The following is a 15,661-nucleotide window of genomic DNA, read 5'->3' on the forward strand; positions in this document are numbered from 1 at the left end:
TATGGATTCCTGTCCCACAGTGGGAAACAAAGGACGCAGATGGGTTTGGTAGAGACAGCACTTCCATCTGTTTATATGTTATGATAATATTGAACCTTAAAAAAGAAAGAGAAGGGGGGAAATAAATCGGCCAATAGTCCTAAGCAGGCAGTGTAGCGTAACAGAAATCGTGGGGATTTTTTTTTTAAATGAGCTAGAAAACAAGGAAAATCTCCTAAAAAGGCCACCGGAAAAGGATCAGGAGCCATGCTGTGGAGATGTTCAAGAATTGTTAGAAATTTAAGGAGCAAGGAGAGAATCTTGGAAGTCATAGGTTTTTTGTTGTTTTTTTGTGATTAGCAAACATATTAAAATAAAAAGTATTATAAAGCTTTAGAAAAAGAAATCACATTTAGTTTTGAAAAGAATAAACCTTTCCAGAAAAGAATAAAATTATGACAATTTGGGGCGTTTCTGGAAATTTCCAGATAGTTCCCCATAGTCAGAAGAATGATTAAGAGAGAGAATCTGTGCCTGGTTATGAGGAAGGGTGGAAAATTTTGAAGGACAGGCTGATTATGTAAGTTTTAGGCTGTCGTGTTTAAAACTGTTGCCATGATATTTTAGTTATTAATAACAATTTGGGGAAATCTACTCGCTTCTGGAGAAGCATTTAGCTCTAATGAGAAAGAAATACCACTGTTTGTGAATTCCCAAGTGGATGTAAGGAGCCATTCATTTGCTAAGCCTCTTAGGAAAGCCAGAGCAGATTTTGCCCTTAACAAGCTGTTGACAGCTTCTGATCAAGGTACCACCTTGGAACATGTCAGCAGCACAGAAAGTGGACTGTGGAGTCAGACCTGAGTTTAAATCCCTTTATGTCACTCACCATGTGACCCTGGCAGCTTACCCATGGAAAATTTCGAGGGTATAAAGGTTGCTTTACACACAGAAGCTATGATTCTTACCGCCTGGACTGTAGGAACTTAGAGCTCTGAGTATTTGACTTCCAGCACTAACAGCAACAACCACTCACACTTACAGAGCACTTACTATGTGCCGGGCATCACTGAAGATGCTTCATGTGTATTATCCCATTTAATCATCAAAAAGCCCTGTGAGGTAAGTGTAATACTAAAATTAGCCCCATTTTACAGATGAGGAAGCCAAGACTCAGTGAAGTTTAGTAATTTGTCTAAACTTACATAGTGAATGACCTTGTAAGTGACAAAGCGAACTTTAAACCCAGGCAGACAGAATCCATAGGCCAACTTACTTTGCTCGACCACTGCCACCTTCCAGTCTCAGGGAAACACAGAGAGCAATGCCCGAGGTTCCTAATTCGGGTGCCTCCATTTTGTTGGAGGTCGGAATGATTTTCAGTTTCCAAAAGCCTCAAAGAAAACCCATAAACTTGCAATCAGACCACAAGTTTCTTTAGGTTGGAACGCACGATGAACAATGGGTTTGTAAAAGCTCTGATTGGCAATTGCATATACAAAAACACTGCAGGGTCATTTTTTAAGTGGGAGGATGAATCATTAGTTAATAAATGCAATTCAGTGTAATAGATCTTTCTAAACATGTGGCCTAGGGAGAGACAACAAAGGGTACTTGGCTTCGAGGAAGTCGGGAGCTGCTAGCGTCCATGTTGCCCTAACTGCCAGCCTTCAAAACCCTGCCTTTATTTTCACATTTCACGTTCCTTTAATTTGACTTAAGGGTAATAATTTTCCCTTGATTATTTAAAATAAAAAAAGTTCTACTGGTTTTGAATTTAATATTGAAATCTGCTTTATTCATCAAAATGATCATTTTCTTAAAACATGGTCAGGAATTGGGAGGCAGAATTGCAAACACGGTACTCGAAGCTGAAAACAGGACGGAAGTCAGCACAGAACAGACTTTCCATCCTAAGTGGTCACCTGAATCTATTCTAAAGAAAAAATTAAAATAAGATGCAGACTACCAAAACACAGGACACATCGATGGGTTTTTAAGAACAAGCAAACAAAATCGGTACATTAAGGCACTAGGCTGTTAGCTAGCTCCACAGCGAGTTTGTGGCAGGCCTCAGTAAATATTTTTCAATAAGCAGCCCCTGATCTTGGAAGAAAGACCCTAGGAGGCAGTCAGTGGCCTTCATTTATGGAAAACTGGGTTTGTTGCGTGAAATATCTTTTATACCATGTGCAGAAAATCAATCTAGGTCCTCAGGACAGCCATGGGAAAGCGCAGGTGACACCCCTATTCCTGAGAATTCGATTAAAACTGCGCTTGACTTTCTTCGGAACCTGCCTCTCTCAAATGCACAAGACTTGGAGGTTGTGTGGAATCTGGGTCCGCGCCCCAGGAACCCTTAGGCCAGCCCAGGCCTTGTTCTGATAGTGACTAGGCGGTGGGGCCGTAGACCCCTAACCGAATTGTCCTTCCGCCAGTTTTAAATTATGTTTTCCCCGGAGAAGGTGGAGGCGGAGGCCGCTGTCCCCTTGGTGAGGTCTGGGGCCTCGCGGGGCCGTCGTGGGTGTCCCCGGGTCCCGCCGCTGCTCTCCCGGGCCTTGTCCTCGGCGCCGCGAGTCCTCCCGAGCACCGGCCCGCGGGGCAGAGGGTCGGGCAGACCTCCTCCCGGACGGGCCGCGTCCAGTGCCCCGCGCCGGGGGCGGGCCGGGCTGGCAGAGCCCAGCCGCCGGCGTCCATTTTCTGGGCGGTGCTGTGCGGCGCAGCGGCGGGCCTGGCGGGTCCGGAAGCGCCATGGACCCCCGGGGAAACGCGCTCGCGGCGCCGGAGTTGAACCCTGTAAGTGCCCGTCGCAGGGTCTGTGTGCGCGGCTGGGTGGGCGAGGCGAGGCGAGGCGAGGCGGGGCCCGCGGGCGCGGGGCTCCAGGCGCGGCCAGCCTGCCCCCGTGGCTCCCCAGGGGGGGAGTATCGAAACCTGGCTGGGAAGCCCTGGCGCAGGACTGTGAGCTCCGCCGGTGCTGGAGAGCCGAGCTGCCGCAGAAACCGAGCGGCCGCAGGTGCCCAGGCTCCGGGGCCTACGCCGGAGGGGGAGGGGGCCCAACTGCGGAGTCGGGGCAGGTTGCGCCGCAGTTAGTAGCCCAACTGCGCAGCTGTGCTGGAGGGCTGGGGGCCGGGGAGAAAGACGCACCCAAGGGACGTTCTGGGCTCAAGTCCACCAGGCTTGGGCATTACCCTGACAGTCGCACCTCCCCACCCCCGGACTGCGACTCGGACCCCAGTCCTGCCCCTACGGAAACCTGATGATTTCCCAGGTTCAACACCAAGACCCTGGAATTGAATGGAAAATGCAAAGGCAGGGCCCTGCCCCCAGGGGGTTGCAATCCCAGCCTCCTACTTCTGCAGTATAGTTAGGACTGCTCAGTTGGTCCAACACAAGCGCCCGCTGTTAGCAACTTCTTTGCAGGGTATAGAATAATCACCTTAGGTTTTTAGATCATCCGCGACTCCACTTTGTAACTCCTGCTCTGCTATAGGTAAGTGACTAATTCCATTCTTTGGCCCTAACTGAATATTGTTTGTAAGGATTCGTTATAGATGATATGCGTTATGGTGCCTTATACATATTTTAATGGTTAAAGACTTTTATCCTAATTAGGAAGCTCAACTACTCGGTCAGGTTCTCATGGTTGAAAAGCATAGGAGAATTTAGTGCGTGGTTTCAGAGAATCTTCTAGTGAGGTGCTATATGTACGTGTAGTGTTTTTCCAATGGAGTAGGGACCCATTAGAAGATTGTGATATCAGTTTAGTGGTACTTTTTAAAAAGATATAGAATGTATAATATAATATAGGAAAGAATCGAATAGAATAGAAAATATGAGAATGCATTGTACACAGTAAGAGTAAACACTGTTTTGATGTTTAGAGAATGGGGGTTTGCTTATATAATACTTGAACACGATGGGTCACTGTCAGAAAGTTTATAAAACCCTAACTTACAGGTTAATAATTCAGGCTTTGGAACCTATTGAACCTGGGTTTAGGTCCCAGATCTAACAGAACCTAGTTGTGTAACCTTGAGAAATTCCGTGACCTCTCAGAGTCTCTTTTTTGTGTAGCTGTAAAGTGGGGGAATGTCCCCTGTTTTTGAGGGGTATTACGAAGACCATATGAAGTCACACAGCAATGACTTTGCTCAGCGCTTGACTTATAGTAGGTGTTCAAAACACATGCTAATTGTAAATACTGTTGCTGAAACATCAAATCCTGGCAGCTAGTCGTGAAACACTGTGCTTTTTTTTTTTTCTTTTTCTTTTCTTTTTCTTTTTAGATCCTGATGTGGAGGAGATGGAGGACTCAGAACCAAGGATTTCCAAGTGATTTCTTCCAAAGCACGAGAAACTAACTTTGTTAAGGCTGGTCCGTCGTACCTGAGGTAACCGAATTTGCGTGTCTCCTTAGTCTACATGAAAGAGGAAATGGTTTTTCTAAGGAACTGAAGGACTCCCAAGGGGCATGTGATTTGTGCCAGCGATCCACCTGGTGTGGAGATGACAAGGTGACAGTGATATTTAAACAAACTGTTATTAGGGAGACATGGCATGTGAGGCCCTGTGATGAAGGGTGAACTAAGCGAACGGCTCCAGCACAACTGGTTTCCCATTTCAGTGTTGCTAGTGACTGGTGTGGGAGCTTCTATAAGTCTCTTTATAGATCGCTAGCTTCTCTGGACTAGAAAGACCGACAGACATCACTGAGGCCCAGAGAGTTTAAATGACTCTTCAGGGTGACCCAGTGGGCTAGGATGGAGGCTGGCCTGCAACCTGTATCTCAATTGCTTAGTCATGCAGCCAGCCTTGGGGCCTGCTGTGGGGTGAGGGCAGCAGGGCTAGGCACTGAGGATAGAAGCATGAAGAGCCCACCCCCAGGACACTTGGAATTTGTGCATACAAGTACTGACAAGCCAGTCCACTAAATGCTACCTTTGAGGCATGTACAAAGCCCCAGATGATGATGATAACAACGACCATTTTTCTAGCTTGTGTGTGTGTGTGTGTGTGTGTATAAGGCAGTGTGTTATAGGATTAAGGGTTGTATTTTTATTTATTCCTCACAACACCCCAACAAGGTAAGGAAGAATAGATACAAAGTATCGAAATGTGAAAAGGCACAGGCATCTCATATTACATTTATGGTGTACATTCTTCTAAATGCAAAGCACATTGCTAGGACCAGAAAGCGCAAGGAAAACTGCTTACTCTGGAGCAGCTTGCAACCTAAACTCCAAAGAGACATAGTCAGATGGGCAGTGCCTGACACTCACCCCGCCCCCTTCACCCGCTTCTCCCCAGCCACAGTGGGATCTGTCACAGGAAGAGTTGACATATCACAGTTCTTGCCCCTCAGTGCACTTTACCCCTTTTTTCCCCAATTTAACATAGTCTTCCATCCATCTGTGAAAACTCCTACTTTCCATTTACACACAATAGGGAGGCCTTCTCTGAATTCATCTGTTTATTTCTTCATTCAACAAATGTTTATCAAGCTCTTACAAGGCACTTGGGTATTCAAGCCCAAACATAGCACCACATTTTTACCATCATGATATTAGTCATACTCAGTCTCTTAGCAAGGGATCGCCATCATGCAGCAGTAAGAGATTATCCGTTGTTAACATGCTAGAATACCAGCTCCAGGGGTGTTGGAGATTGACCCATAAATAGGATTCCAACTGGATATATGGGAAATTTTTTTTTAATATTAAAATCTTCAGAAAGGAATTTCTTCTCTTTTAAGTTTTGCTTTTGTCATCACTGTCATCTGCTTTTAGAGGCCTTTTATTTGCACACTTAACCTGTAGGCAGAGGGAAAAACCAGTTTGGCGAGTGGGCTTTCTTTGACTCAAAATGCTCTTTTTTTTTAGCTTTGGAGGCCACATAGTACTATGAGCATTCAAAGTAAAGTAACTTAAGAGATACTTTAATTTAAAGGTACAAAGTTAGAGGTAGTGCTGATAATTGCATTTAGCAACAGAAATCAGGTTGTGAGTCTTGAATGCTACTTATAATAAACTTAAACTCCAAAGAGAACAGATGAGATGTTGAATGTAAATGGGCTTTGCAGACTTTTAGAGGAGTCCTATAAATGTTATATAGCAAGTATTTATTGAGTAACTACTATGAGTGTGGCCCTGTGCTCGAGAGAACGGAGAATTCAGCAGGAAAAGATCTGGTTTCTTCCCTCTCTGGCCCTGTTTTGTAGGTGAGGAAATAAAATATGCAAAAATAGCTGTGGTAAATGCCAAAAAAAGATATTTTGGTAATTTGAAGAAAAAGAGTTTCCCTTTTCCTCTAGGAGCAGATGGACTCCTTTTGGGGGGAAAAGCATTTAAGGCAGGCCCTGAAGGGTGTGGAGTTTCCATCAAAGAGTTGAGGAGAAGGCATTTGAGATGCAAGAAGTAGCAGAACAGGAAAGCATGGAGCATATTCAGAAACAGGTAGTGAGCCCAGTTGAGTTAGTACTGGAGAACATTTTTTTGCTGAATAATACTGGTCTTGAATGTCAAGCTGGGAAAGGCGAATGTATGACCCAGTAGGAGACACTGAAGGTATTTGGACGTGGGGTATCTTGGCTGCAGATTAGGAGTATGCTCATGGGGAGATGGGGGGAAAGGCAGAGCAGAAACTAGAGACAGGGAGACCAGTTAGGAGGCTTCTCCAGGCCACCAAGGAAAATGGTGGCAGGGAGGACTGAAATGGGTGATAACAGTGAAATGCAAACAGAACAGATGCAAAGGGAAGAACCAACAAAATCTGACATCTCAGTAGAAAAGGAACAGCTAACGCCGACGCAGATTTCCAGAGCAGTGGCGCCCAGGAAAGACGCCGGGAGGAGGTGAGGGGCTGCCTGCTAGAGGCGCTGAGTCTGGAGTGTTGAAGGATGATATCCCCCAGACAGACAGGGGCCTTGTGCTCCTGAGGACAGCGGGGCTGCTTTTGAAGTCATTGGGATATAAATAAGTCAAGAGAGGGGAGAAGAGATTTTCCTCAAAGAGAGTATAGGGCGGCATGGGGCCTTATGAGAAAAGAAAGAAGGACCTAGGGAGGATCTAGAAAGAATTTTGGCAAAAGAGCAAGGAAGGAACCACAAGAGAACAGGACTCCAGGAGCCAGCAGAAGGGGGTTCCCCTATGGAGGGAAACTGGAGTGTCATATGCTGAAGGGGTTGGGGGGAGGCCCAGGATGGGCATTGGATTGACCAATGGTGGATCGATCACATGTGTGGTTGGTGGTGCTTTCCTTTGTAAGGTAATAGGACTTGTAGAATGAATGTTAAGACGTTTCATTTGCAAAAATGTGTAGCTTGTGCAAATCAAGAATCACTGTTAAATCTGACCTTAGCCTCAAAACACACTTCTGATGACTAAAATTCAGGCTGTTAAATGTAGTTTTGTTAGTACTCATCCCCTTCATGCTGTTTTCGGCATTCGCCAACACTAAGTTCTTTAAAAACTACATTTCCGTTGATGCAAAAGGTTTCTACAAGCAATTTAATTCATCTGCCTTTCTACCGTACGGCTGTCTCATGACGCACGTGTGTGTTTTCATAGGCACATGAGCTTTGTACAATGGAATGAGAAGACTGGGGTCAGATAAATCTAGTTTCACAACCGCGCTGGGCCCTTTTCCAGGCTTGTGACTTCAGTAAAGTCACTCTCAGTCTAAGCCTAACTTTTTCCATCCGTAACTCAAATAGGATCATTTTGAAGATTGAGTAATATATAATTTGTTCAGGGTCCATACCATAGTAGGCAATTAACAAATGTTGATTCCCTTCCCCGACAGTCATGTGCGGGTATGTAAATTTCTACGTGATGTGCAACTATACACAAAGCCTTACCTTTATGACTCATTTTAATGTGTTCGTTTTATCATAGAAAGAGCCTAAATCCCGCTATAGCTAATCTATCCTGTGATAGTTCAAGTGACTTGCAGTTTAACAAGGATAAGAATCAACCTGGCGCAGGATTCTAATCCAGCAGATTTAAGGTGGGGCCCCTGGGACTCTTCATTTTGAACTGTCCCTGTTGTGATGAAGACCAACACACGTCAACTGCTAGGAAGAGATAAATTTGTGGCTTGATATGCTGATTTCAAGGCCAGTTTCTATAAGAGACATGTCTGTGCTCAACAGTTTCATATTTGTATCATTAATGTTTGTGGACGATAGTTGTAATAAGATAAAAACAAGTGAATCCCAGGTAACAGAGGAATGGTAGTGTCTCCGCACTCACCTTTGCTGCATATCCACAGCAGTACTGGGCAACGCGCAGCCCCCAGCTCAGCTTCTTTTCCTGTGGAACAAGTGCTGAGACCCTCTCCCTGTGCTCAGAGCTTGCAAAACCGTTGTAACTGTAAATGTTATTATCAGTAGTCCCTTTAATGGCAGTGACATTGTACAGCCATGCCATTAAAACGTTTTAATGCATTTATCTATCTGACTCTGTGTCTTCTGGATGATAAACGTCTGCCATTATATTGCATTTCTCTCACACCCTGAATCTTGGAATCATGTAATTTTGAGGATAGTTCACATTGTTCATCTATCCCAACCTCATTTTATAGAAGAGAAAGTTATTACTCCTTTTTTCCCCTCCTATTCCTAGCTCTCTGCTTGTTCACAAAAAAGGATTGAGACACGTTTGGTGTTGCAGCTACATAGGGAGGCTATAAAGCATATTCACTTGTATATATTGAGTTGGGTTTTATGTTCCTTGTACATAATTCAAAAATCAGATGATTCGTTGACGGTTTGCTTCTCTTGGAAGAAGATGCCAGTGGCCTGGAGCTTTGCCTAGAAATGGGGTTTCTCTGTCTATACCCATAGCTCCTGGGAAGGTAAGACAGACAGTCAGTTCTGCACCTTTTGTGCATTAGCTCAGCCATCTTATTAGTAGCTCAAAATAAGCTGGTGTGGGGGAATTGAGGCAGAGAGGCTCGGTACTGTAGCCAATGTTGTAGAGATGAGATTTTCACACCCTGGGTCTTACCTGACTCCAAAGTCCTGCCTCTTCTCTCCATGCCTGGGTTGTTTCCCCAGCCACATAGTGAGAGTATGCTGTAGATCACTGTTCCTGATTTTAGCCCAGAGACTTCAAGACCCTTGTCTCTGGTGTTACTGTAACCTCATAATTTTTGACAAGAAGCAAGTGGGCAGAGGTAATGTGCAGACTTGAATTTGTTCAGTAAACATCAGCTCTGTGTGCCGGGTACTAGAGCAGGACCCTGCCCTAGTACCATGGGGCCTCCCTGTCTCCCTCACCTGTCCTTATCTACCGCCTAGGTGCTGCCACAAGCTTTTCTCAAATACCAATGAATTTCGGGACTGAGAAGATCAATCAGTTTGTGTCTTGACAGAGCTATCACTGTCGCTCTACCCAGCTAGATGTTTCCAGAGTGGCCATGCCAGCTGAAAGTTTAAAAGAGTTCCTGTCCTGGGTGGTGTGGCTCAGTGGATTGAGCACTAGCCTGCAAACCAAAAGGATATCAGTTTGATTCCCAGTCAGGGCACATGCCTGGGTTGTGGGCCAGGTCCCCGGTTAGGGGCGTGTGAGAGACAACTGATCAATGTACCTCTCACACATCGATGTTTCTCTCCCTCTTTTTCCTCCCGTTCTTCCCTCTCTGTAAATAAATAAAAATCTTTAAATAAAATAAAAGAGTTTTTGAGGGTTTTCCCAGAAGTGCTCAGGGTTTGTTGATTACCCTCTGAGGCCCAGTGGGCAAGAGAAAGAGCCAGAGCCCTGCAGAGGGAGGTAAAAAGACGTCCCAGAGCAGAAGGAGATCTGGGACTTATTCCCTTGCCCTGCCGCTATGCAACCTTGGGAAAGAAAGTCCAGTGACTGCTGGCTTGGTTTACTCACCTGTAACCAGAGGTTTGGCTCAGTGGTGGCTAAGGTTCCTCCCAGCAGTAGTTTCTTTCCTCCCCGGGAGAAAAGCAGAAGTGCTGCGTTAAAGCAGAAAACCTCCATGTCCAGGGTCTCCCAGGGGCCCCGATTTCCAGACTCCCCCCAACTGTCCTCATGCATGCACTCGTACTAGCCAGACTTTGGGTTCAGCCTTTGCCCCATACACTTATAGGGACAATGTCTGAATTTAAGGATGGGAGAGATTGTCCACTTTGGAGAAAATGAACATTCTTACAGAAAAATTGAGACTAGCTGGGAGTCGATCAAAAAGAGACAAAATGGGAGGTAGAGAGTCATCGTTTCCACATCTTGGCCGCTAGAAAGAACCTGAGGCATGGGCTAGCCCAGACTCTTCACATTCCAAAAGGGAATGGACTTGCTCAAGGTCACACAGTCAGTGCCACACTGGGAACAGAACCCAGTGTCCTGTGCCCAGTTCAGCATGTTCTCTGCAGAAACAGGCAGGTCCTGTCTTGGGGCAGGTCGTCAGGAGAGCAGGAGGTGGCAATCTGCAAGCAAAGCTTAAAGGGGCTGAACAGTTCTGTGGGTGACAGTGAGCCATAATGCCCGCTGGGCTTCTAGCAGACACACAGGGGACACCAAGAGGCAGACCTCTGTCCCCTGAAGCACTTGGATTCTTGTCGTTTAAGGTAGTCAAGAAAATGTCTTTCTGAAGTGGGAGAGGCAGAAGGCTGTTTCCTATCTTGTTAAAGCATTTTTTCTCTTATTTAAATGAAAATTACTAAGCTATACAATAATTGACTTTTGAAAGAAATTAAACATATTCTCAGGGAGAATGAGGAAGAAGACCGAGATTGCACAAGCTGTGTTACTGGCTACCACTTGGAACGCGTTCATCCCAGAGTGCATTTCCATGAGCAGTCCAGTGGAGGTTCTAGAGGGGTGACCTGGGGTTATGTCAGCGCCCCACGGAGGCAGACCTCGCAGGGCTAGGTGGAGATGAGCTGCCACTTCCTGCTTTGTGAGTCGACTCGTTTCTCTAGGCCCCGTTTTGTTTGTGTTCTTCTTCCTGTTCATGTGTTAGAACAACTTCTGGTTATTTGTCGAGTTGATTACAATTAGATAATAAGACCACCGATTCAGTGAAAACAGAGCTGAATGCATTACCTCGCAAGGCATGAGAGACTCGCATTCAAAACCTGTTTGCATTCTCACGTGAAGCGTGGAGGTTTTTGATTAGCTCTAATAAATAGAACGTTGATTCACTCCTAGCCCAAAGTAAGGATTTCCTCTTGAAAAACCTACTCAGCATTCTGGTCTGTCCCTGCTTATACCAGTTTGTTCTGGCCTTGTTGGCCCTGACACGAACTCAAAGAGCAAGGCTTCTTCTCAAGGTCTCAGTGCCTCTCTGATGCTCACCGGTGGAGGCGGCCTCACAGTAGCCGACGTCAGACCTGCTGCCTGGCTGCCTGCTGCAGAACCACACTCTGCTGTGTTCTGCCCTGGGCTGGGACCCATGCAAGTTCCACCTTTGCTTTAACGAGGCAGGGAGGACCGCTTTGAGGAAGGTACTAGGATAGGTGGGAAAAGCAATGCTGTGGCAGTAAAATGAGGCCCCAACTGGGGTTTTGCTCCCACGTGAGAGAACTGGCCTGCCCCAAGTGCTGTGTTAAATAGATTTTTAAGAAATTTCCTGTCAAGGTCTAGCAATTCTAGAGTTTCTTGAGCCACTGCTCTCTGTAGGTTGACTTTGCACAGAAGCACCCCCATGTAAATTACCCTGGAGAACATTTTTTCCCCTAAATGAATATACTACAAAGTGAGTTTCTTACCCTGTTTGTTGTATATTTAATATTTCTAATATGGTGTTTTTAAAGATTTTATGTATTTACTTTTAGAGAGAGGGGAAAGAGAGGGGAAGGAGAGAGAAAGAGAGGGGAAGGAAGGAGAAAGAAAGGGAGCAGAGCATCCATGTGCAAGAGAAACAACCATCGGTTGCCTCTTGAGCGCCCCCAACTGGGGACCTGGCCCGAAACCCAGGCATGTGCTCTGTCTGGGAATCTAACCGGTGACATTTCAGTGCACGGGCTGGTGCTCAATCCACTGAGCCACAGCAGCCAGGGCCCTAATATTTGTTTTTGATTTTGACCGTTTAAAAAACAGTCAAGAGCTTTCTGCCACGTCTGAATGATCTATTTTAAGACTTTCTTCTCTACTTAATAATAAGTAGAGTTTCTGATAAGATGATTTGCGCTTCTCTCTATTTTAGGAAACATTTTTTAGGTCTTTCTTTTTCTTTTATGAAGCTTAAATGGGAGTCTTACCTCCAAGCCCAGCAGCTACCTAAGTTTAAAAAATACTTATTTGCCCCCCATGAGGTTCCCTGAGCAGGGAGGGTAATAAAAGTCGGGTGTCAGTCCTCGTGGCGTTCAGCAAACACATTGGAGGCCGTGATTTATGTCACTGGTTGGGGAAAAAAGGTTATCTCTGTCTCTAGATAATTACCCTTGGGAAAGGTAAGTGGCGTGTGCTCGCAGAGGGTCCCCCGAGTGCCCTGTTTGTTGTGTTCAGGTTTCTGGAACCGGTGGCCATTTTCTGTGCGTCTGAGTCCCTGTGTGCGGCTCCTCCCACCGTGGCATCTGAGCGCTTGTTTTCTAAAATGAAAGCACAAGCAGAAACTGGAACAGTTCTACAGAACAGCCTGTTCTTTGGATTTTTTTAGACCAGTGTATTTAAAGCATAATTTTTCTAAACAGCCTGTTGTGCGTTTTTATCAGCAGTGGGTTTGGGTTTGCTTTGGGAATTTTACTTGTTTAACTCTAGGTGACTTATTGTGTCATTGTTCCCTGGTCCCCCTTCCCCCAGATAATGTCGTTCTAACACAGGTGAAAGGTGAACAGGGGGACGGTTTGGATCCCTGACTAGGGCCAGAAACCTTCATTCGTTTTTAGTTAAATTTGTTTTGGGGTGAAGTTGGCAAAAGCTAACTGGAACTTTGTCCCTTTGGTATTCTTCCCTCTCCCTGCCCAGCAATTTTCCTCACCTTTCTTTTGTCTGAACCATTGTGCATCCATTTGTGTGACCAGCTGGAGTTTTGATAGCATTTCCGCGGTAGAAGAGTTGTTGTGCTTCTAGTTGTGTGCCAGGCCTACCCGGGCTGCTCGACAGCTCTGCCGGTCACCGGCCTCTCCTGCGCCCCGGGAGGAAGCGACTGTTTCACATTCCTGTGCTGCCTCAGAGGCCTGCGCGGCCACGTCTGGCCTCCCTGCAGAGACTGCAGTACAGCCAGCAGTGGCTCCAAACTGCAGAAATGGGGGGTGGTTATAGAAATGGTGGAAAACGTGGGAGGAGGAATGAGAGAAGGAAGTGTGTGTACAGGGAAAGCATGTATGTGGACTCAGATGCAGGAGAGCCCAGGCACACAGAAATTGTCCTCGTACATTTTGTGTCTGGAGCCAGAGGGGAAACCACTGCAAATGTGGCCTGTCTGTTGATGGTGGGGAGGAGGCAGGGCAGAGCAGGACCAGAGCATCGCTGCCCTTCTCCAGGAGGCCCCCACCAGCGCGGGAGATGTGTAGACTGTTGTCTAGACCAAAGGGCAAAGCTGTGTGCCCCATGTGCCCACGCTCCCCCATCCTACGTCTCTACAGCAGATTTTACGTCCTTGGGTTGACCACCATTGTCCTCATCCGGGAGAGTCCCCGAGGACACTGGTGATCCCGGTGGACGTGCTGGGTGGTGTTGACCCCATTGTTTGAAGCCCTGCCAGGTAGTCCGTGCCCCACTTCTGCGATCTAGTTTTGGAGTTGTTGTTGTGCGTCACGTTGATGGAGGGTGGTGTCAGCACAGCGTACCCTGACCCCGCAAGCAGCTACCAAAAAAGGTCTGTGCACACCTGCTAGTGATGAAGGTCGGATCTTCTTTTAAAAAGGACAGCTGGGGCAACCTTGCGAGTATGGATCTGATTTTTTGGAGTGGTGTTTAGAAGTTGAATATCCCTTCCTTCCAAAAGCTTGAGCTGACCCTGTAATTAAAGTGACTTTTAAAACAAAGTGAAGAGTTTGATGTATGCCCCTCTGCCCCCTGGGATTCATATATTAAAGAAATGTTCCACATGGGAATGAACAAGCTGGAGGGATCCTGAAATATTATATGGCCCAAGTATATTCCATGTTAAGGTGTCTCATCACCTGTCCTTCATTAAGATGGGATACTTCAGCCCTAGTTGATGTGGCTCAGTAGATTGAGAGCTGGCCCGCAAACCAAAAGGTCGCAGGTTTGATTCCCAGTCAGGGCACATGCCTGGGTTGCGGGCCAGGTCTCCATTAGGAGGCGCTCAAGAGGCAACCACACATTGATGTTTCTCTCCCTCTCTTTCTCCCTCCCTTCCCCTCTGTCTAAAAATGAATAAATAAATAAAGACAATGAGGAAAGTGAGTCATGTTAAAAAAAAAAAGAAGGATACTTTGGTAGTTTTGAAAGCTTGAATACTGATATCTCACAATTTACATTTTAGGGGGACAGTGAATCATTGTATAGATAGTGAAATGTTAATAGGCAGAACAAAATGCGTAAGTGATTTATACTTATAAATTAGGGCCTAAAATTCAGGTACATAACAGGGGCAGAAAGGTGATATGAACGTTCCACATCAGCAGGGCCAGAGCAGGGCCAGAGCATCACCGCAGGGTATGAGAAGAAAGAGTGGTTAGACAAAGCAGAGGGTATGAAATTTTAAAAAACTAATGTGGGGCTGACTGAAACAGGTCCGCAGTGGACAGTTACAGAGCCCTGCCATCCGACTCAGCCCACCAGTCTGGCTTTTCGCAGTGGCAGCCTGCCCAGTCTTTCCTGCTGAGTGTTGGGCTTGAAGCTCTCTGAGACCCAGCCCAAGGAGAAGTCATGGCCATTGAGCCTTCTCCATGTCACAGCAAACAAAGAAGCCAATTTGGCTATAAACCATGTCCAGCTTATACAGGCAGAGTGACCAGTCAGTAGAGTCAGCAGCAGAACACAGCATGAATATGCAAGGACATGTGGGGGACATCTAGAAAGGCATCAGACGTGGTCTTGATTCAGCTGCCCAGGGATCAGTGTGTGCATCTTGGGGTGGGACAGAAGAACCTGCCAAAGGAAGCCCTCCTAATCCTGGGAGGCCACTCCCAAGGCAGCTGGAGGGAGCTAAGCCTGCAGAGGCTCACCTGGTGGCGCCAGACCAGGGAATGCCACTGAAGGACAGCAGGCGTATCTTGGTATACTTGGTCTGTGGTGTTAACCTGCTTGGCCCCAGGATGCTTCCTGAAACATCAAGCACTTAGCAACTCCCCAACTAGTCCTGGACTAGGACAGTGGGAGAATTGTCCTCGCTCTCTGTTGACGCTTGACTGACCATCTGCACATCCTGGAATTTATAATGCCTTTCCAGTTTTCTAAACCTCTCTTAACCACTCCCATTTTCCTCAGCTCTCTGGGTGCTGAGTCAATATCTGTAAAGCACTTAACACATGGCCTGTCATGTGGAAAGTGCTCAGTAAATATTAGCTTTCGTTGTCATCGCCATACTCGTCACCGGCATATTATGGTTTCACCAGCAGGTAAGGTCCACTTAGACCTGAAACTTGGTTGTGTACCTCAGCCATCTCCGCGCTGATGTAAGTGAAGATGGACCGCATGTGCACGACCCCCTGGGCCAGGAAGTGCACCTCATGCGATCCCCCGCTGACTCGTGTGTGTTGGTGTCGGGGAGCACTGTGACAGGTGCTGGGGTGAAGCACAGGGACAGGCTTGCACAGGGCTTG

General features: G+C 46.5%; 1 protein-coding gene across 5 annotated transcripts in view; it reads left to right on the plus strand.

The window, feature by feature from the left end:
- Window positions 1–15,661, plus strand: part of ZBTB38 (zinc finger and BTB domain containing 38) — a 116,733-nt gene that overhangs the window by 69,274 nt on the left and 31,798 nt on the right. For 4 of the 5 annotated variants that reach the window (XR_006784897.1, XM_045832137.1, XM_045832138.1 and 1 more), the window contains one exon: window positions 4,266–4,370. The gene's annotated coding sequence lies outside the window, so the exon portion shown is untranslated. Of the gene's footprint in view, window positions 1–2,797; window positions 3,470–4,265; window positions 4,371–15,661 lie in introns of those variants that run through there. The other variant, XM_045832139.1, reaches the window with a different exon arrangement.

The sequence above is a fragment of the Phyllostomus hastatus genome, unplaced genomic scaffold (assembly GCF_019186645.2).
Source record: "Phyllostomus hastatus isolate PE091 unplaced genomic scaffold, TTU_PhHast_1.1 phas_contig_16, whole genome shotgun sequence".
Classification (NCBI taxonomy): Eukaryota; Metazoa; Chordata; class Mammalia; order Chiroptera; family Phyllostomidae; genus Phyllostomus; species Phyllostomus hastatus.